Here is a 23,324-nt window from a genome sequence, read left to right on the forward strand (position 1 = left end):
TAGTTTTTTTTCTTTCACAGTTATAAAGAAGAAGAAGTTAGAATAATCAATCGTGTTCTTTTCTTTGTGTTCTATTATCTTTTCTTTTTTGTTCTTCCTAACTTCCTATTAAACAACACTGACTCTAGGTACCCTTGATCGATTACGTATCAAGTGGTATCAGAGCCACCTTCTGACTTATAGGGTTAGTTGTGGTGCATGGACTTAACACGAATTCAGTGTACAATCAGGGAAAGACAAAGCAACCTAGAGGAAGTATTAGAACCAAGATGGGAAGTGAAGAAGACGAGAGTAAACTAACAGATGAGGACAAGTTGGTTAAACTTTAACTTAAGATACAAGACTTAACAGATACGTTAGTTGTGTTCATGAAAGCAAGTGCTGTCAAACGAAAGCCTAAGCGTAGAAAAGAAAGTACAAAGGGAGAAAAATAAGAATTAAAGGAAGATGATGAATTCGTCTGTGAAGAGCTGAACTATGTTGAAGAGCAGAAACACGATGACTTTACAAGTAAAGATAAAGTCATTGTTACCACCAATCTTTGACTGCGGTCCAGAAGTTGAAGAAGAAGTTTTCCTTGCTTATGATGCTATTGATACCCTTATTAGGGAAGAGAAGGAAGTCGTAAATTCTTATAAAGAAGAGGTTGGTATTGAAGAAATCTGTATAAAACTTTGCGATAGTTTTTCAGAAGTTGAAGAGGAAGTATTGTTTACAGCAGACCATGTTGATACGCTTATCAACAAAGAGACAAGCATTGTAAGTATTTATGCAAACCAGACTCACTCAGTTTATGAGAATCAAGCTACACATCCGGTAGATGATTTTAGTTTGAAATCTCAAGTTCGATATACAGTACAAACTTTATGTACTGTTAACAATCCTAATTTGGGATCAGACTATCACAAGGAAGTTGATAGAGAAAATTACAGAAGTAAGATTCATGGGAGAATTTTACTTAACACCGGGAGAAATATGTTGATAGGGGATTTAACAAACTATTTTTTATGTATTCCATCAATATGTTATGAAAGTGGTAGTCATGAAACTCAAGTTTCATATACGGCATAAAGTATCAGTTTGAATTCAGACTGGTACAAAAGAAAATTTTGTCACAAGGAAACTTGTGCCGAAAATCATACAACTCGAATTCGAGGAAGGATTTTCTTGAATTCCAGGAGGAATACTATGGCAGATGAGACCTGACATGAGGTGTTGGATTGCTGGGGTTTGATCCAAGTTGCAAGTCAGTACCTACGAATTCTTATGAAAAGCCAAATTATGCAAAATTTTGGTATTTGTTTGGAACTGCATTGCAGTAAGAGGCTGGGAAAAGAAAAAAAAAGATATGCTTGACGTCAGTTTCTGTAGGTTGAATGATTCCAGACAAGATTTGGTTGACAATGATGGTGCAATAGGTTATGTTGTTGTCAGCAATGGACCAGGAAAGTTAGTTGTTGATCTATCTCCATTGTTACGAGCAAGGGTCAATAACTTTCACCGACAGCAAAGTTTATACAATGTCAGCACTAACTTTGTAACAAACCATGAAGAGGATGTGCTGACAAGACAGAAGAAGAAGACGACTGAACTTCTACTAGCAAGTCGTGTTATTGCAATCAGATATTTTGCTTCAACATGCAAAGGTGAATCAACCAATGTTATTCCCGAAAAGAAGCTCATGTCTGTTCGATCCGTTAAAGTACCAACAACAAGGAAGAACTACAACAATCTCGTTCTACAGGAGCGATCGAACCATGTAATTTTTGTTTTTCATCGAGGAAAAAAGAGAAGAAATATGGTGGTCACTGGTTCCAAAACAGAAGATGATGACAAGAGATTAGTATGTTCATATTTTAAAGATAGGAGGAATGAGCGGATGTTTTCTATTGATGAAACCAAGCTCAGTACTAGAAGTGAAGGTTTGGGTTGTGTTTATGACTGTGGGAGTTCAGAGCTTACACATGAGTTTCAGCTTCCTAAAATGGGGGAGCCATGATACAGGAGTATCGTAGCAAAAGAAGAATGATGTGAAGAATATCTTCACATGAGCCTTGCAGATCATATGCACAGAAGACGTGTGAAGAATATTCACACATGGACAATTAAGACTGCCAGATGAGCCTAGGTTTAGTTGAGCCATACTATGGCTAGAGAGTATCTAGAAGACACTAGGTGTTGGTCGACCAGTTTGTTTGATCAACAAGACTTGAGGTTTCCTTAATTAGATTAGGATTCTTGGTTTATATGAGTTCTAAAACTCGTAGATTTTGAGGTTTCCTACTTTAGATAGGATTCCTAGTTTAGATGAGTTTTAAAACTCATAGCTTTAATTCTTTTCCAGCAAGTTTACGCCGATATAAAAGGGGGAGACTTGTAGGCTAGAAAGGTATAGAAAACGAGAGGGAGAGCAGTCATTTATTGATTGTAATAGAGTTTTATTTCAAGCAATTAAGAAGAAGAAGTTAGAAGGTGGAGAGAAACTCGAGAGAGAGTGCAGCCATAGTTTTGGTTTGTAATAAAGTTTTTTCTTTAACAGTTATAAAGAAGAAGAAGTTAGAAGAATCAATCGTGTTCTTTTCTTTGGTTTCTATTATCTTTTCTTTTCTGTTCTTCCTAACTTCCTATTAAACAAAACTGACTCTAGGTACCCTTGATCGATTACGTATCAAGTTCTCCCTTATATAGTCTTCAAATCAGGGTTTGATAACTTTGGGACAAAGCAATCAATATTCATTGTTAGATGAAAACTTGATTTAAGATTCAATCTAATATCTTTCCATCGTTAGATGGTCTTATCTTATTACACACAAATGAAATATACCTTCATATATATATGGGTAACCGTACCTAAACGTGTATATTGAGTTGGCTCAATAACAGTTAACCGAAGTTAGCCATGCATATGAACACTTATGTCTTAACCATGTTCATATTAACACTCCTAGATCAAATGATAATCAAATGAATCTAATTGTGTTACTCATATAGTTGTTCAATTGTTTATATTCTCATAGAAGTATACAAGACACAATTGAAGCAAAATCGGATTGATTCAAAAGAATCAGTTCATGAACATTTTAGCCACGGTTTGCAAAGATTGCATTCCTTAATATTTAAATGTATTTGTTCATGAGTATGAAATCATATTTTTCCGATTTTAGAACTTGAACCACTCAAGTTTTCAAGCGGGTGCACAAACTTAAGTTGGACATTGGCCTTAAACCAACAGTTTGCAAACATGTACGCAAACTTTGGCTCCGGACCGAACTCAGTTGAAACCGTTTGCGAACGGGTACACAAACTTGGTTCCCGGACTTCAGTAGTTAAATCAGTTTGCGAACGATATGCAAACTTAAGTACCCTGACTTAAACAGTTAAATCAGTTTGTGAACGGGTTTGCAAACTTAACTTCCGGTCCTAAATTCTACCAAAACAGTTCGCACACTTAGTACACAAACTATAATGTATTCGGACATGGGTTAATTTTTATAAACTCCCATTTCAATCATTGGAACATTTTTAGAAGACGACAATAGTTGTCTCACACAAACTATTAGCTTATAAGCAATTTTCAAGTGATCGAATGATCAATACGAAACATTCTGAGTCTACATCAAATGACTGTCTCACACAAATCATGTAAGATGTTACTAGGAGATTTTCACTTGATCATCTTTTGCCTTTGGTCAAGAATATAAGATGAACTTGGTTAAAGCGAAATATTACCAACACATATTCCGAAAAATATGTAAGCGAGTTAATCTCAGCTCGAGATATCAAATGTGTATAATTGAAGTCTATACAGCTATACGAGTTTTGTCTCAAATAGGAGATGGAGTAGATAGACTTTTGAGTGATAGATGAGTTCAAGTCTCCATATACTTTTTGTTGATGAAGTTCCACAAGCTCCCCTTAGTAGTTCTTCGTCTTCAATCGATGAACGCCGTGAAGTCTAATGCTCAATTACACTTTCTATGCTAATCCGAGACTTAGCTATAAGTAGACTAGAAATCAAGACTTATAGTTTTGGCAACTAAACTTGACAAACAAGCTTGAGATAGCAACGCTTGCGAGTTCGACTGAGCAGTGCTCTAACAATCTCCCCCTTTGTCAATTTTAGTGACAAAACTATCAATACATGTGGAATACAAAATAAATAAACTTTGTAGCTCTCAATCCAAATGCTTGTTTTCCTTGGTTCTTCAACATTACTCGAAATCTCCGTCACTTCCAAGTACTCCAGTGATTCTGAATGTTTTCAACTCAGCATCATAGTTGTTGAAGATCCGTAGCTATAACAATGAGAAAACAGTAGCTCTCAATCATTGTTATACAGTGTCATAGTATTATTACACAACATCAAAGTCTGATTGTATCACAACTTTGACAACAATACTATGGTGATATGTATCACTCCCCCTTAGTCAACACTTCATCTCACATGAAAACCACTCCCCCTTACATAATGATCCATAAACCATATGTATTTATAGTGTGAACTACACATTAATTCCCCCCTTTTTGTCAATATAAATTGGCAAACATGTACGCAAACTTTGGCTCCGGACTGAACTCAGTTGAAACCGTTTGCGAACGGGTACACAAACTTGGTTCCCGGACTTCAATAGTTAAATCAGTTTGCGAACGATATGCAAACTTAAGTACCCTGACTTAAACAGTTAAATCAGTTTGCGAACGGGTTTGCAAACTTAACTTCCGGTCCTAAATTCTACCAAAACAGTTCGCACACTTAGTACACAAACTATAATGTATTCGGACATGGGTTAGTTGTTTTAAACTCCCATTTCAATCATTGGAACATTTTTAGAAGAAGAAAATAGTTGTCTCACACAAACTATTAGCTTATAAGAAATTTTCAAGTGATCGAATGATCAATACGAAACATTCTGAGTCTACATCAAATGACTGTCTCACACAAATCATGTAAGATGTTACTAGGCGATTTTCACTTGATCATCTTTTGACTTTGGTCAAGAATATAAGATGAACTTGGTTAAAGCGAAATATTACCAACACATATTCCGAAAAATATGTAAGCGAGTTAATCTCAGCTCGAGATATCAAATGTGTATAATTGAAGTCTATACAGCTATACGACTTTTGTCTCAAATAGGAGATGGAGTAGATAGACTTTTGAGTGATAGATGAGTTCAAGTCTCCATATACTTTTTGTTGATGAAGTTCCAAAAGCTCCCCTTAGTAGTTCTTCGTCTTCAATCAATGAACGCCGTGAAGTCTAATGCTCAACTACACTTTCTATCCTAATCCGAGACTTAGCTATAAGTAGACTAGAAATCAAGACTTATAGTTTTGGCAACTAAACTTGACAAACAAGCTTGAGATAGCAACGCTTGCGAGTTCGACTGAGCAGTGCTCTAACAATCTCCCCCTTTGTCAATTTTAGTGACAAAACTATCAATACATGTGGAATACAAAATAAATAAACTTTGTAGCTCTCAATCCAAATGCTTGTTTTCCTTGGTTCTTCAACATTACTCGAAATCTTCGCCACTTCCAAGTACTCCAGTGATTCTGAATGTTTTCAACTCAGCATCATAGTTGTTGAAGATCTGTAGCTATAACAATGAGAAAACAGTAGCTCTCAATCATTGTTATACAGTGTCATAGTATTATTACACAACATCAAAGTCTGATTGTATCACAACTTTGACAACAATACTATGGTGATATGTATCACTCCCCCTTAGTCAACACTTCATCTCACATGAAAACCACTCCCCCTTACATAATGATCCATAAACCATATGTATTTGTAGTGTGAACTACACATTAATTCTCCCCCTTTTTGTCAATATAAATTGGCAAAGGTACGGAAACTAGTGGGATCCTAATGAAATTTCCATAGAGATACTTCATGACCAAAAGAGAACATATCAACTTTGTTTCGATGATTTCACATAGCCGAAACTAGTGTATTCATCAAAGAATTTATATAGATACAAGAAAACTCCTAAAATATTCCACAACCGCACTCCCCACAAAGATTTGGAAATTAAGCAAGTTCAATCAAGAACTCTCCCCCATAAAATGTCATTCCCTAAAGAACAACAAGAGCGACCTTACTTTCACAAGAAAAGAAGGATTTCTTTGTACATTAACAAATCACATGAATATATCCAAAATACTCAATTAAATTATCCACAAGAGAACCCGTGATTAATTTAATCGGAAATGCTCAACACAAGAAAACTTACGGAGCCATACAATACTTTCACATAGAAGTGGATCAGGGAAACATCAATACTGCAGAATATTCAAAAGTTCATTATATCTTTTATATTTGCATAACGACATAATAGACTTAACTTTTGACATATATGAGACAATCATAGTTCACGGACGTAAACACACATATCCCATAAAAATCTTGCAATATATAAAACCAATAAAGATTAATACTGTAAAATCATCTTCCAAATAACTTATAATTTAAATAAATAAATATAAAAACATTGCAAGATGAAAATCGCTGGTAATAGCTATGTGTAATCACGGTATTTGCTATTCCAAACCCTAGTTATCCTTCTTACAAACACAAGAATAAATTCACATAAGAAGTTTCCTAGACATTATTTAAGCAAGCAACAAAAATTATTTCACTTAATTTGAAGACTCTTCTCATATTCCCTATAATCATCAAGTTCATCTTCGATTAGATCAATCATGGATTCGAGATTATCCATCTTATCCTCAAGTCTTTTGGTTGAAGATTCAAGTTCACTCTTAAAAGCACATACTTGTTCCAAGACAAGATTCATAGTTAATGAGAGTTTTTCAAAATGGGAGACAATAGGTTCATATCGGACGAGGAATCACGTTTGTCTTGACACATCTCATTATCGGAGGAACCAAAACGAACTTTCTTAGAGGGAAAGAGAACATTCCAGACATCATCTTCTTTACTCGAAAGACTTGATGAGGACATGATAGAATATTATAAATGAAATGCTTGCTTAGATGAATAAAATCTTCTCATCTTAAAGGGAAGAAGATATGTGATAAATTCCTAAAAGAACCTTTGACCAAAACCCTAACAGAATTTTGGATATCCCAAAAAACTTTATTAGTAAAACCGTTTAAGCACAGAAATGGTTCTTGGCTCAGAAAATAGAGTTCCAAAACGAGATTCAAAGAAAAGTCATCAGAAAATAACAGAAATCTTTTCACATCCCTCTTGAAGATTATAGTCCTTGTTCAAGGGGAAACAAGAACAATCTCATAACCTATTACATATTGTAATTTCTCCCATTCAATGGAGGATCGGGAGGATTCTCATGAGAAGAGGAGGATTTTTCTATTCCTGGTTTCTGATTTCTTTTTATGGGGAGACGATCAAGGGTAGATGTCTTTGAAAAAGCGGGGGTCTAACAACCACACCCAATATTTCGTTTAGGCAATATGTATGGACTAACTCCAATATAATTCCAAGAGAATCAACTAGACAGTCAGACTCATTCAAGGAAAATATATCCAAGAGTTATATCTCTATTTCTCAAATCAATCTGCAATCGAACAGATAGAAATCTATGAGCCGGATTAATATGAGAAATAACTTGGATGGTACCAAAGACCAATATCCAAGTGTCAATCAATTTATATCAACAACCAAAGGTTGGATTATCCAATTGATTGAACTACGCACAACCTGTGATATTTCAATTATATTAATAAATATAATGTGGAAAAGAAATAACACAGACACTAGAAATTTTGTTAACGAGGAAACCGCAAATGCAGAAAAACCCCGGGACCTAGTCCATATTTGAACACCACACTGTATTAAGACGCTACAGACTCTGGCAGACTACAATATAACTTCGGACTGGAATGTAGTTGATCCCTAACCAAGTCTCACACCGATTAAGGTACAGTCGCGTTCCTTACACCTTTGAATCCCAACAGAACTCTATGCACTTGATTCCCTTAGCTAATCTCACCCACAACCAAGAGTTGCTACGACCCAAAGTCGAAGACTTGATAAACAAATTTGTCTCACACAGAAAAGTCTATTGAATAGATACATTTGTCTCCCACGGAAATACCTACGAGTTTTTGTTCCGTCTTTTGATAAATCAAGGTGAACAGGAACCAATTGGTACACCAGACTTATATTCCCGAAGAACATCCTAGTAATATCAATCACCTCACAATAATCTTAATCGTATGGTAGCGAAACAAGATATTGTGGAATCACAAAGAATGAGACGAAGAGCTTTGTGATTACTTTTTATATCTTACCTATCAGAGATAAATCTTTGTAGATGGTGGATTTTCGACAAAGGCTAAAATCGTAAACTCATAATTATACGAAGCTCTGATTCAGCAATCAGACGTGAGTATCGAGACACAGCTCTCTCATCGAATTCTCAACAGAGAGTACTTTCTCTCAGAGTACATGTAGATATGTAGTCTCACGACTGGACAACGACATATCTCATGAATACTGAATACTTTCAGTGATTATTTCTATATAGTATCACGAGATGCACGGCTCCTAGACAGCTTGCTCTGCTAGTATAGAGCGATAACGTCTTCAGGAACAAACAACGAGTTTACCCTGACTATATAAAGGATATGACTTACCGACAAGCTCATATCGGGATAATTAATGCTCCTAGACAGCTTGCTCTGCTAGTATAGAGCCACAAAGTTAATTATTCCTAATTACAATTGTTCTTATTCCATGGTCGAATCCACGACTGGTCACATGGAATGGCAATAAACAATTGTTCTGATTCTATGGTCGAATCCACAGCTCGATCTCATAGAATAGCAATAACTATATTATCTCATTACTCTGATTTCATGATCGAATCCAGAACTGGTCTCATAAATGGTAATAGATAAATCTTAATTACTCCGATTCTATGGTCGAATCTACGATCCCATGGAATGGTAACGCTCACTTTATTATTCTGAATTCGTAGTCGAATCCTCAGCTGATCTTATGAATTAATAATAAACATCTTATTACTCAGTTTTGTGAATTATTCTCCACCGAATTCCACAATTAGTAATAAATAATCAACAACCGGGCGTCTGAGCTACCTCTAAGTTCAAATGGTGAAGGTGTATTCAACGACGATACACTAACAGTCACCGCACGAACGAGTATTTCAAAAATACAACGAAACGATGAACCTATGCAAAATAGGAAAGAAAATAATAAATAATTAAAAAATATTGACTAGGGTGCTGGGAGCACCCTCACGCGACCGACCGACCGTGTCGTGGTCAATCCCACGCCATGCCTCCATGGTCCCACACGACCCTGTTTTTTATTATTTTAATATTTTGCTTCCATGAACTCATGAAAACTCCTTCAATTCATGGAAACTCCCTAAATTCATCAAATTTCTCAAAATTCTTGAATTTTTCATAAAATCATCAAAATATTATAAAATTAAGGAAAAGGCACCATGGGACCGTGGTCACGACCGGCCGACCATGCCTTGACCACGGCGGCCCCACGCCTCCTCATTCCTTATTTTATAATTATTTTTCATCATCTCATGGTGTTTTCATCAGTTTCGTCGAAACCCTAATTTTGGCATATTTTCTCGAATGGATGCTCAATTGCACGCCAGAAAATATCAAAATTCTCAGGACTGAGACGCGGACGCTTTGGGGACACGAGTATGCTATCTTGACTGACCAAGATTGGCTCTTTGGCTCACGGAAGCCGGTCCCATCAATTTTCACAGTTTTGACCTAATTTGCACAATTGCTCGTATTAGGTCCAAAACTCATCCAAACACTTTGGATTTTCATGAAGTGATCGTCAGATGGTCACGTTACAACCCAGGGTCAGTTTCATGACTCCATGGTCGGTCCCTCGCCTCATCATAATTAATTAGGTTTTCTCACCTAAGGCTCAGAGGAGTATTTTGAATAAATGATTAAGCCAGCATTTAATCATTCTTTCATCAAAAAAATCGTCAACTCTTCAGGAGTTCTTTGTATTTGCTCACGTGAGCATATGGACACTACATGGTTGATCCACGGTCCCATATAGTCGCTCCCTTCTCCGTCCCATGGTTAAACTTCTGACGAACCACGAATGGATCATCAATTGATCAAATTAGGGTTTCTGAATCCAAGGATCATCATTCTAGATTCCAACCTTAATAATTTTACGACGACCTCATGGTCATTAATCTTATTAATTATGCTCGGTTCAACGACCAATATTCCAATTGATATTTTTGGTACGCTGCCAATAATCCATCAGATGAGCAACACATGCTCAGACGATCAAATATTCAACAATTCATCACATGAGCAACACTTGCTCATATGATAAATATTTTCTCAAACCAAGGAATATTGGTTCAACAATCAATATTTAACGATCCTTCGAATGAGCAATACTTGCTAACTTCATCGTAAGAATTATACCTCTGTCTCATGACATGTTCAATTCATGAGTTTCAGAACATCATGTTCGACACTCAGCAACTACATGGACTCATTGTCCCACCAAACCACGAAGTCATCAATTGACTAACATACCACGAGACGTCAATCGTGTCACTTTGGGAGAATATCACTTAGGGTTTTGGTCTGGCGGTCTACGACACGTGTGTTCAAACACACGATGGAATGTGAGCAAGTCGTGCAATCAGTTGAAGGAATTCACGAGGTAGTGGGTGGAAAATTGACCAGGTCTTCACACGTTGAGCAACTGGTTTCAAACACGATCTCCACTTCCCCACTCCTTGATTCCATCAACAATCAGAATATCCCGGAGACAATTCCGACCTCCAACACTGATGGTGGTGACATTACTCCTCCTCACGCCGAAGGTCATCCGCTGTCTGGACGACACCCTTAAGCATTCAGAGGAGATCCACCACCTACCATTGTTGATCTTATCAAAGCGCATGAGACTCTTGCAAAGAATCAGACTGACATGGCTTCTACACAGAAGGAGCTGTGTAATTATCTCAAAACTCTTACTGACAAGATGTCGGAGAGGACTCAAGATAAGGAGAAATCCTCAGACGACGATCCTGAAGTAATTCCAATCCATACAGTAAAAGACGACGAAGTCCACAAAACTGCTGCAGACAACTCATCAGCGAAGGGATCATCGAATTTTATCACTCGCGAGGATCTGGAGCACCTTTTGGAGAACTGTGGAAAAGACAAAACATCGCATGTCCATCGTCATCAACCTCCTTATCCTTCCGCTACACAGAGGATTCCACTCCCCAAAGGTTATGTTTCTCCAACCTTCACCTTATATGATGAAACTGGCAATGCTAGGGAACATGTCTCTCTTTTTCTCGAATCCCTGGGAGAACATGAACATAATCATGTCGTTCGTCTCAAGGAATTCTCAAAATCTCTGAAAGGCAGAGCATACACCTGGTATAACAACATCGCACCAGGGACTATCAACAATTGGGGAGAAATGGTTAACACATTCTACATGAAATACTTCTTCGTATCATAACAAGTCACCCTCTCCGACCTTGGAAGGATATTTCAGAGGGTCAGTGAAAATCCCAATGATTATGTGAAAAGGTTCAGAGTCCAAGCCATGGATTGTCATGACCCAAACGTCACGGAGCAACAACTGGTGGACTTGTGCATCAATGGAATGCTCCCGGTCTACAGGGACTTGCTGGAAAACCTTCGATTCCAGACTTTCTCAGAGCTTCACGAAGCTGCGAAGAGGTCGGCAACCACTGCACCCGCTCTTTTGGAAAGAGCAAAGTCTACAAAGACTGAGGATTCAAAAGACACTCGAGGAAGCAGGCGTTTGATCAACAAGCAGTACAACCTGCAACCTTCAACAAATGCTGTCGCGGAAGGTAGTAAGCGAAAAACAGAACCACAGCACAAGCAGACTTCCTCCACCCCTTCAAAGGCACACAAGAAGGAGAATTCGAAAATCCCTCCTCAGCATACAGAAAATTCAGAAGCACCTGATTTTCCCTGTTCAATGGAAGAAGTTAATGAACTACTCGATGCCTGGATTCAAGATGGTGCAATCAAATTGCCTTATGTCAAGAAGGAACCAACTGAATAGGCCATGGAAAATCCTCGGTATTGCCGCTTCCATAGATACGTCAGCCATCCCACAAGTGATTGCAAAATTTTGAAGCGCATATTCAAAGAAAAGGTCGAATCAGGAGAGCTCAACCTGGGGACTGAGGGAGTGCACAAAAATCCTCTCCCAGTCAGAACTTTTACCATCTTTGAACCTCCTGTCAAGGAAGCGGTCCAATCTCTGATCGAACATGTCTGCGAGTTGTTGTATCTTTCGAAACCTCAAAGTAAAGACATGTTTGATGCACTGAACCACATCGTGTCCGGAAAACGTCTGCTGATCCAAGAAACCACCACCGAACCTTCAGCCACCGACGAAGAAATGTACGACTGGGGACTGCTCACCACAGTGCACATTAAAGGAAATGAGTTCAAAAGGGCGTTCGTCGATGTTGGTACCGCTGTCAACATCATCCCTTTGAAAACTCTCAGAGCTGTCGGTATTACTCGACAGGAAGCCACCCATGCTCCCATAGCAATTAGGGACCACAAAGGAATCTCCAGAGACGCATACGGCTTCATCACTCTCAAAGTTACGGAAAGATTGATCTGCACTGAGGCTAAGTTTTTCATAATCCGGGAAGACCCTGGATACGACATGGTCCTTGGAAGAACTTGGATTCATGCCGGAAGGATAACGATGCCTTCAACACATCCTGTCATCGACAAGGATTCCGAATCGGAAGACGAAGCAGAGGACGCACCACCATTTGAGCATCTGGAAGAAGTAAAAACTCTGATGGGACTTACGCAGGAACTTGGAGAAAATCCACACACCTTTGTCAGAAGGTTTCGAGCTCAGGCAAGTCTTATTCCTCCTCATGCTCCAATATTACCAATGTTCAAATACGCTACTATGGTCCAGGGACTTCTCCCCATAAACAATTTAGCAGTCATCAAAAGCTATGAGTGGGTAACTTCACCTCACCAATATTACACTCAATGGTTGGGTTCAGAACTTCCTCAAATCGGTCACCCCATCGAGAGGTTTATTGCTGAAGATATGGATAAGCATGATCAACACTATGCTGGATACTCTCTTCCGCGCAAGTGTCCATATGGGCCAGAATCATGGAATTCCATCAAACAGGGAATTCCGAATCAGCGGAAGATATTCAAGGCACGATCGACCAAACCTAACAAGTTTCATGAAGGGGACCTGGTTCTTAAAGCACTTCAGCACGGTTTTCATTCCACAAGGAACTCCAATTGGGAAGGACCATTCATGGTCGCTAAGTCCGTCGCCGGAGGATACTACAAATTGATCAACACGGATGGCAGAACCCTACCAGTAATTCACGAAAATTGGCTCAAGGCGTTTATCTGAAATTATTGGACATTTAAGGTATTGGGCGTTCGAAGCATTCATGGCGTTTGGATTTAACATTTAGGATTTTCTTTCATTTGAATTTCAATTCCTCCGAAACATTTGCAATACTTTCAATCAGTATTTGAATTCAGCAATTTATCAAAATTTAGTTCATATTTCGTAAAAGAAAATCTCTATCAAATATACAAGAAAATCCTTAACCATCAGTCAATCCAAAACCATCTAAATATCAAAACCCAAGTATAAACCTCACATCTCTCAGAAGTTCAGAAGTTCAATAGATCAGCAAGAAAAGGCTTTCGCTCATCAGCATCCTTCAAGATTTGCAAAGCCGCCCTCTCATTGTTCAACTCCTCGGTCAGCTTGGAAATATTGTCCTCCTTCTCCTTCACAGCATCATTGGGAAAGGGTATGTTCTTCTCACATGAATCCTTGATAACGTTTATTTGCTTACGAAGCCATTTCACGTTGAGGCCAAGTCTTTCTGAATTCTCCAAGTTAAACTCCCAATCAAAGAGTATATTTGGAGTCACGGTATTCCTGGGTCTCGTATGCATATCACTCACGACACGCAAGATAACGCCTACTTGCATGGTTAAATCATAAGCACGCCCAGGGTTCCTGTCAACGATCATATGGCCAAAATTCTTCCATATCGTCTCGTACAAGCGTGCATACCCAATGGGAACGTTGAATCCACCGACCAGTTCATGATACGGGAGTGAAGTGTTAAATGGAGGATCGAAAGCAACCCCTGCAGTTGGATATTCATACACTATTATACGGTTCTCAGTCACTGGAGCGGCTTCCACGACCAAAGCAACAGTTCCTTCGGTATTCTCCACTGTTATCTCAGTTTCTTCTATCACTGAGGCAACAACCATCTGGTTTTCCATAACATCAGCAGCAACCTTCTCATGGCCTCAAAGTGCAGGGATGTCCGTGTCTTCATCAATAACTTTGGAAGGGTTAGAGTTGTCATCATTGGCTCCAGTATCCTCAACTTCAGTATTTAGCACCTAATACGAAGATTACATGAGGTTAGAGTCACGAAGCCAAAGGAGATTATGAAACACAGTATACACGCAAGGAAATATCATCAAAGTTCATCATACTACATTCAAGGCACGAGCAAATAACATGAAAGTCATGAAAAAACATTTTACGATGAGTCCGTCTGAAGAAACTGAACTCTTCCCTGTACTAAGAGACGAACTTGGAGCAATATACAACGAATCTGAGGATGGGTCATATGCCATTCTCTTCGTATGGATGTCCTATATGATATGTCAAAATTTCATGACAATCCAATGAACGAGCGAGTAGACGTGGCCAAAATATCAAGTGATGCGCAATCTGAAAAAGTTCTAGAAGTCTCCTGGAAATTTACTATTTCGCCCTTTTCAGGCTCTGAACATGCTCAAAACTTAAAAAGCTTCTTAACTAAAGCTTGGAAATTTTTCGGGCTTGAATTTGTCATGCAGATCATCAAAATCCGACTCCGGACGAAGATTCTACAGCATTTCTACTAAAAAGCTGTGTTCTGAATTTTCTGAAGACGAAATTCGACTAAGTTTTCATATATTCACATGGGTTCTCATTCATTCATTCACAAGTCAGCACTTTTATACTTATATGAAGAATATACAGGATATATACTTACTTGAGGAGTCTCCAAAGTGTCCAAGGGGTTGGAATTGTCCACATCAACGACAAGAGGAACATCACTTCCATCCGGCTCCGAATCTTGGGAATTACCTCCATTCCCATTCCCAGAGGAAGATTGAGTTCTAGAATTCTCCATATCCATGACGACATCCTCCTGTACACGTCCTTTACAATCAATATTTTCATCTATGAAGCACCACATTTGAACATGTGAATAAATACTTACAGTTTCTTCGTCACTCAAATCAGCGATTGCTTGTCCAGTAGCAGAAAATTGAAGACCTTCAAGACTTGATGGAGTAAAATTTTGCAATAAAATTAACAACATTGGCTTCATGATTCTAATGTTAATAGCAATGAAAGTTACGGTGAGAAATATTGGGAACTCACCAAAGAACGAACTCGGGACTTCACGGTATTGGGTAACAGCTTATAAATTTTGTTCCTTCCTTCTCCGCCGTGAACAACTTCTCCAATATCTGAAAAATCTGCATGGATTCGAGGTCTTACGCTACGACCGTCCTGTAAAGAATTCAATAACATGATCAGAATACAGTTACCATGGTTTCATAAAAGATATGTGGAGAATCTTACTTGAGAACATCCTGGAGATAGTTCTCGTTTATCACCAGAAAGGTACTTCAGTCTTGGTCGACCAGAGATCATCTCAGCAGACGGAGGAATCTTCACTGGAAGCTGACTAACTGTCATGAATTCATGCAACCTCTCAAATTGTTGATGCCAGAATTATATATAACCTGGGGTTACATATGAAAGTCTATCAGAACCAGGAAACCAGTAACTACTTCCTTCCACGTGAGTGTGATCTAAACGAGACACAAGCTGATCAACTGATGGTTTCCTTCTCCGGGTAGTTGGAACACATTGATCCATACCCATTTGTCGAGCCGCCCTATCAATGTTATATTCTTCTACGGCCCACTCTCCATACATAACGGATAAAAAGTGACCAGGAGTACAGCTCAACATGAAGGATCTCTCACCATCATTCGGGTTAGAACCAGATTTCAGAGTCGTGCTCTCTCCAGTATTGAAAGTCGTTGGTTGAGAAACATAATCAGGAACCGACACCCACGGACGAAAGTCGAACTCCGATTCTTCATCCAACACATCAATGAGGCGTGCTTTAGACCGAGGCTGCTTTGTAGACCAACGCATGATTCGGGCATTATCTTTCTCGGCGAAGATGTGAGGGGCATCCGTATTTGGTCCTTGCAGGATATTACGTGGGATAGGCGCGCAATTCTTGAAGTGGTCCCACATCAAAGCTTGAAGAAACATCGTGTTGACATAACACTCAATCTTCATGAAGCCATTCGACACGCTGGAATCTAACACCAAGGAGTCTAAGTTAGAATACAAGGAACCCAGGAATAAGCTACCTATTGGGATTTGCTCACCTTGAGCCATCTTAATAGCAAAAGGGATTACGAAAGGCTTCAACAAATGTCCACTGTCTTCGAATATGTCTCTGGATAACCATAAGCATAAGAAAGCGTCAATAGGTAACATACCGGTGATGGGACTATCAGAAACTTCATTCCTTGGCCACCAACGTGTCAACCAATGGGCATAACAACCTTTACTACCAGACGCCTTGTTCACTTCTTCCATCGCAGCTGTCAGAGTGTCAAAAACCACTTTTTCCTCATCCGAAAGACCTCCAGAGAAATTACCTGTAATCGGGAGATGCATCAAAGCAGCCACATCTTCTAAGGTAACAGTAAATTCTCCCCATCTACATATGAAGGTATGAGTGGGAACACACCAACGGGCCAGCAAAGCCATGATACTTTTCACATCATGATTAATAGAAAAGTCTCCAGAAGCTTGAATAGCTCTCGTCACTTGCGCCTGGTTGAGCATAGCCCTGACATGAGGGAAACCAACATATGCCTTGCCCATCCAGAAATTTTTTCCAAAGGGCATCGAGAAAGCTTAAACTCTATGGTCGATGCAAGGAAAAGCCCTCGTTCGAGACAAATCCGTATTACCATCTTCGGGGTCACCAATTTCTTTTGAGTCACAGTCCTAGGGTTGATCAGAAGACGATATACTGGGGACTTGAGATATGCTTCAGCTCCTTTTGGATCCTCCTCAAAGAATGCGTCGTCTATATTCGGAATGTTCTTCACGCTAGTGGCATCCTCCTCTTCTTAACCAATGGAGGTCTCGTCCATGCGTGCCTCATCCCTGGAGATGTCATCATCAGAATGCGATTCGTCCCTTGAAGTAGCGTCGGCTGAAGAATTGGTCATTTTGCTAAAACAACTGTAAAGTCCACATTACATTCTACTTCAATATGTTGTCCAGACACGAATCAAGGAAATACGTCAAAAATGGTAACTCTTAACTCTTACCTTTTGTACTTCCACTAACAATAGTGATAGTAACGGTAGAGTTAACACCTCAAAATCGTTCGTCTCTTCAAAAACTGCAAAAACGAACGAAACTTTATTAATTTCGAAACTGATTTTTCATAAAATCACAGACACAATTTTCATAATGTGAACATTCACACAACTGACCTATGAAGTTCATAACAATACAATATTCTATCATAAATATATTGTCTATCTTTGAAGAATCCTCAAAACCCACGTTTTGATTTTTCGAAAAAACAACAATTAATGCAACTTGCATACATAAATTCTCAAGGATTTTATCTAACGAAAACAAACTCATGCAAATAAAATATATCATCATACTTTGCACAGTATATGTCACGGCTGCATATATATATAACTATTTTTCCTTCGTATCGTCATTATTTGTCTTTAAAACGAAGGTTTATTTCAAAAAATATTGTGAAAGCTCACATCTCATACATATGATAAAGTGTTATATTTACATGAAAGCTCATAAGCAAAATTTTATCACTGGACACAAGTTCATCATACATATTTTCCTTCGTGTCGTCGTTATTTGTCTTTAAAACGAAGGATTATTCCGATTTCATGAAAATTCACTTATTTTATGATGAAACCTGGGTATACATGAAAGCTCATACACTAAGTTTTATCACTGGACCTAGTTTCATATTTTAAAAAAAAAAAAAAAAATCTCTCTCAAAAATCAGGAATTATAGTTAGTTTTCAAAACTAACGATCGAACGGACGTTTTCAAAAACGAAGGTTTTTCATAAAACTCACACCAATTGTATACACATGTATATGATTTCAACATGATCACTTCATGAAATTCATGTAAACAACAGCAAACATCAAAAAAAAAAACATCATGTAAAAACGTACCCGGAAATTGGCCGACGGCGGCGGCAAGTGGATCGAGCGGCGGGGGAAACTCAACTTCTCCTGCTCGCGAAGATGTAGAGGTGATGAAGAGCTGGTCGTGGAGTTTAAAAAAAGGGATTAATCCCTTTTATACCAATTTTTATTTCCAAAACCTAATTTTCTAAGGATTTCCTTATTGGGCCCGACCCGCGAATCCTAACCGACCACGGACTCGTCGTCCAAACCAGCAGTTCAACACCAATTTATGCTCATCAAACGACGCTCCAATCATGACATTGAAGCGTTCATCAAGTCGTGGTTTGCTCATGCTCTCTAAATCCGGTAACGTCTCAACCTACGACTAAGTTCAATTACTGGTATTATTATTTATGGCCGGAAAATCACCATTTAATGCTGACTGAGGAACACAACTTTCCTCAGTAAGCAGGGGACTTAATGTAGATGGTGGATTTTCGACAAAGGTTAAAATCGTAAACTCATAATTATACGAAGCTCTGATTCAGCAATCAGACATGAGTATCGAGACACGGCTCTCTCATCGAATTCTCAACGGAGAGTACTTTCTCTCAGAGTACATGTAGATATGTAGTCTCACGACTGGACAACGACATATCTCATGAATACTGAATACTTTCAGTGATTATTTCTATATAGTATCACGAGATGGACTGCTCCTAGACAGCTTGCTCTGCTAGTATAGAGCGATAACGTCTTCAGGAACAAACAACAAGTTTGCCCTGACTATATAAAGGATATGACTTACCGACAAGCTCATATCGGGATAATTAATGCTCCTAGACATCTTTCTCTGCTAGTATAGAGCCACAAAGTTAATTATTCCTAATTAAAATTGCTCATACTCCATGGTCGAATCCACGACTGGTCCCATGGAATGGCAATAAACAATTGTTCTGATTCTATGATCGAATCCACAGCTTGATCTCATAGAATAACAATAACTATATTATCTCATTACTCCAATTTCATGATCGAATCCACAACTGGTCTCATAAATGGTAATAGATAAATCTTAATTACTCTGATTCTATGGTCGAATCTACGATGCCATGGAATGGTAACACTCACTTTATTATTCTGAATTCGTAGTCGAATCCTCAGCTGATCTTATGAATTAATAATAAACATCTTATTACTCAGTTTTGTGAATTATTCTCCACCGAATTCCACAATTAGTAATAAATAATCAACAACCGGGCGTCTGAGCTACCTCTAAGTAAGCCCCGATTCAAATGGTGAAGGTCTATTCAACGACAATACACTAACAGTCACCGCACGAACGAGTATTTCAAAAATACAACGAAACGATGAACCTATGCAAAATAGAAAAGAAAATAATAAATAATTAAAAAATATTGACCAGGGTGCTGGGAGCACGTACACGCGACCGACCGACAGTGTCGTGGTCAATCCCACGCCAGTTTTATATTTTTAATGCATTTTTATTATTTTCCATGATTTGATGAAAATTCTCTCATTTTATCAAATCTCCTTCGTCTCGAGGAAACTCCTCGGTTTCATGGTACTTCCATAAATCCAAAAAAAATAATATAAAATTAAGGAAAGGAGTGAGGGGCGTGACCATTGGCCAACCGGCCATGCCTTGGTCCCAACCGGCCCCACACCCCACGGTTCCTTATTATTTTATTATTATTATTTCTCTAATTTCATGAAAAAACTCCTTGATTTCATGGTATTTTTGCACAAATTATCATATAATAATAAATAAAATAAAGTTATGAAAAACTTGTGGGACCGGGCCACTAGACGGCCGGCCATGCCCTAGCCGGTCCCACACGCCCTTTGCTTTATTATTTTATTATTATTTATCCTATTTTTCCTTGAATTCATCAAATTCCTTGATTTTATGGTATTTCTCTCAAATTAGGAAAAATTCCCTCAAATCATCAAAAATACCTAAAAAAATATTAAAAAATTATGAAAAACTCGCGGGACCGGTCCATAGCCAGCCGACCATGCCTCCATGGTCCCACACGACCGTGTTTTTTATTATTTTAATATTTTGCTTCCATGAACTCATGAAAACTCCTTCAATTCATGGAAACTCCCTAAATTCATCAAATTTCTCAAAATTCATGAATTTTTCATAAAATCATCAAAATATTATAAAATTAAGGAAAAGGCACCACGGGTCCGTGGTCACGACCCGCCGACCATGCATTGACCACGGAGGTCCCACGCCTCCTCATTCCTTATTTTATAATTATTTTTCATCATCTCATGGTGTTTTCATCAGTTTCGTCGAAACCCTAATTTTGGCATATTTTCTCGAATGGATGCTCAACTGCACGCCAGAAAATATCAAAATTCTTAGGAATGAGTCGCGGACGCCTAGAGGACACGAGCACGCTATCTTGACCGACCAAGATTGTCTCTTTGGCTCACGGAAGCCGGTCCCATCAATTTTCACAGTTTTGACCTAATTTGCACAATTGCACGTATTAGGTCCAAAACTCTTCCAAACACTTTGGATTTTCATGAAGTGATCGTCAGGCGGTCACATGACAACCCAGGGTCGGTTTCATGACTCCATGGTCGGTCCCTCGCCTCATCATAATTAATTAGGTTTTCTCACCTAAGGCTCATAGGAGTATTTTGAATAAATGATTAAGCCAGCATTTAATCATTCTTTCATCAACAAATCGTCAACTCTTCAGGAGTTCTTTGTATTTGCTCACGTGAGCATATGGACACTACATGGTTGATACATGGTCCCATGTAGTCGTTCCCTCCTTCGTCCCATGGTTAAACTTCTGACGAACCATGAATTAATCATCAATTGATCAAATTAGGGTTTCTGAATCCAAGGATCATCATTCTAGATTCCAACCTTAATAATTTTACGACGACCTCATGGTCATTAATCTTATTAATTATGCTCGGTTCAACGACCAGTATTCTAATTGATATTTTTGGTACGCTTCCAATAATCCATCAGATGAGCAACACATGCTCAGACGATCAAATATTCAACAATTCAGCACATGAGCAACACTTGCTCAGATGATAAATATTTTCTCAAACCAAGGAATATTGGTTCAACAATCAATATTCAACGATCCGTCGAATGAGCAATACTTTCTCACTTCATCGTAAGAATTATACCTCTGTCTTATGACATGTTCAATTCATGAGTTTCAGAACATCATGTTCGACACTCAGCAACTACATGGACTCATCGTCCCATCAAACCACGAAGTCATCAATTGACTAACATACCACGAGACGTCAATCGTGTCACTTTGGGGGGATATCACTTAGGGTTTTGGTCTGGCGGTCTACGGCACGTGTGTTCAAACACACGATGGAATGTGAGTAAGTCGTGCAATCAGTTGAAGGAATTCACGAGGTAGTGGGTGGAAAATCGACCAAGTCTTCACACGTTGAGCAACTAGTTTCAAACATGATCTCCACTTCCCTACTCCTTGATTCCATCAACTGTTACACTTCATGGAGTCATGGTGTCTAAAATTCCAGCAATATAAATAAGTCTCTGAATCATGATTGAATCAGCATCAACGGTATCATCAATATCACATCTCATCGACAACACGAGATCATCAACTCATCAATTGATCAACTACTCTCAATTAAGCAATTTCAATCATTCAGAGCTTATCATCTTCAGAATTCATACACCCACAATCTTTGATTACCATTGATTCCACACATTTCTCAGCTTCCCTCCTACAGATCAACCCATCCTATCTTGTGACCGAATTTACTCTGGAACGGTCATTGTCTTGATTTAGGCCGGAGTACTACAGATTGATCTCTCGAATCTAAAGAACCCCCTTTGTAGCGGTGCATCTGTGTGAGGTTTAACATTTCGCTTGGTTCGAGGAGTCTCCTCCGTACGGTCGTCTCCTCAATTCCTTAAAAACCAGCAAATCGTTTTTCCCCATCCACAATCTCGAGCAAATCTTAGAGAAGATAGTACTCAATATGATAGAACAAAGTAAGATCAAAACACCCAACTACAAATAAAATAGTAAGGTATGGCTTCAGAATCCCAGTGAAGTCTTTTAGTCGTTAACCTATAATGGTTTTAGGAAAAACCTAGGTTAAAGGAGAATTGACTCTAGTCGCAACTAGTATCATACAGGAGGTGTGGGGATTAGGTTTCCCAGTTGCTAGAGTTCACCTGTATATAGTCTTCAAATCAGGGTTTGCAATCAATGTTACCTTGGTAGCAAAGCATTCAATATTCACCGTCAGATGAAAACCTGATTAGATTCAAGCAAATATATTTCAACTGTTAGATTTTCTTAGCTTGTTACACACAAATGAAAAGTACCTTCATTAGATATGGGTAACCGTACCTAAACGTGTACACTTAGTTGGTTCAACAATAGTTAACCGAAGTTAGCCATATGAAACACTTTCATATCAACCTTGTTCATCTTAATCAAAACTAGTTCAAATGACTCAAATGAAACTAGTTATGGAGTTGTTCAATTGTTTGTATTCTCATAGAAGTATACAAGACACAATTGAAGGAAAATCGGTTTTGATTCGCTCGAATCAATTCATGAACATTATAGCCACGGTTTGCAAAGATTACATTCCTTAATACATAAATGTATTTGTTCATGAGTATGTAAATATACTTAACCGATATTAGAACTTAACCCACTCAGGTATACAAACGGGTAGGCATACCTAAGTTCCCGGTTTTGGTCTTGTTCGCCAGTATTCAAATGGGTACGCATACTGTTGTTCATGACCGAACTCAGTTGAAATCAGTATGCATACGGGTATGCATACTATAGTTCCCGGACTTGAACTGTTGAATCAGTATGTATACGGGTATGCATACTAAATTCCCGGACTAGGAATTCACTTGCAACAGTTAGCATACAAGTACGCATACTGTGATATATCCAACCAATGTTTAGTTGTTCTAAAAT

Source organism: Papaver somniferum, chromosome 3, assembly GCF_003573695.1.
Source record: "Papaver somniferum cultivar HN1 chromosome 3, ASM357369v1, whole genome shotgun sequence".
Taxonomy (NCBI): Eukaryota; Viridiplantae; Streptophyta; class Magnoliopsida; order Ranunculales; family Papaveraceae; genus Papaver; species Papaver somniferum.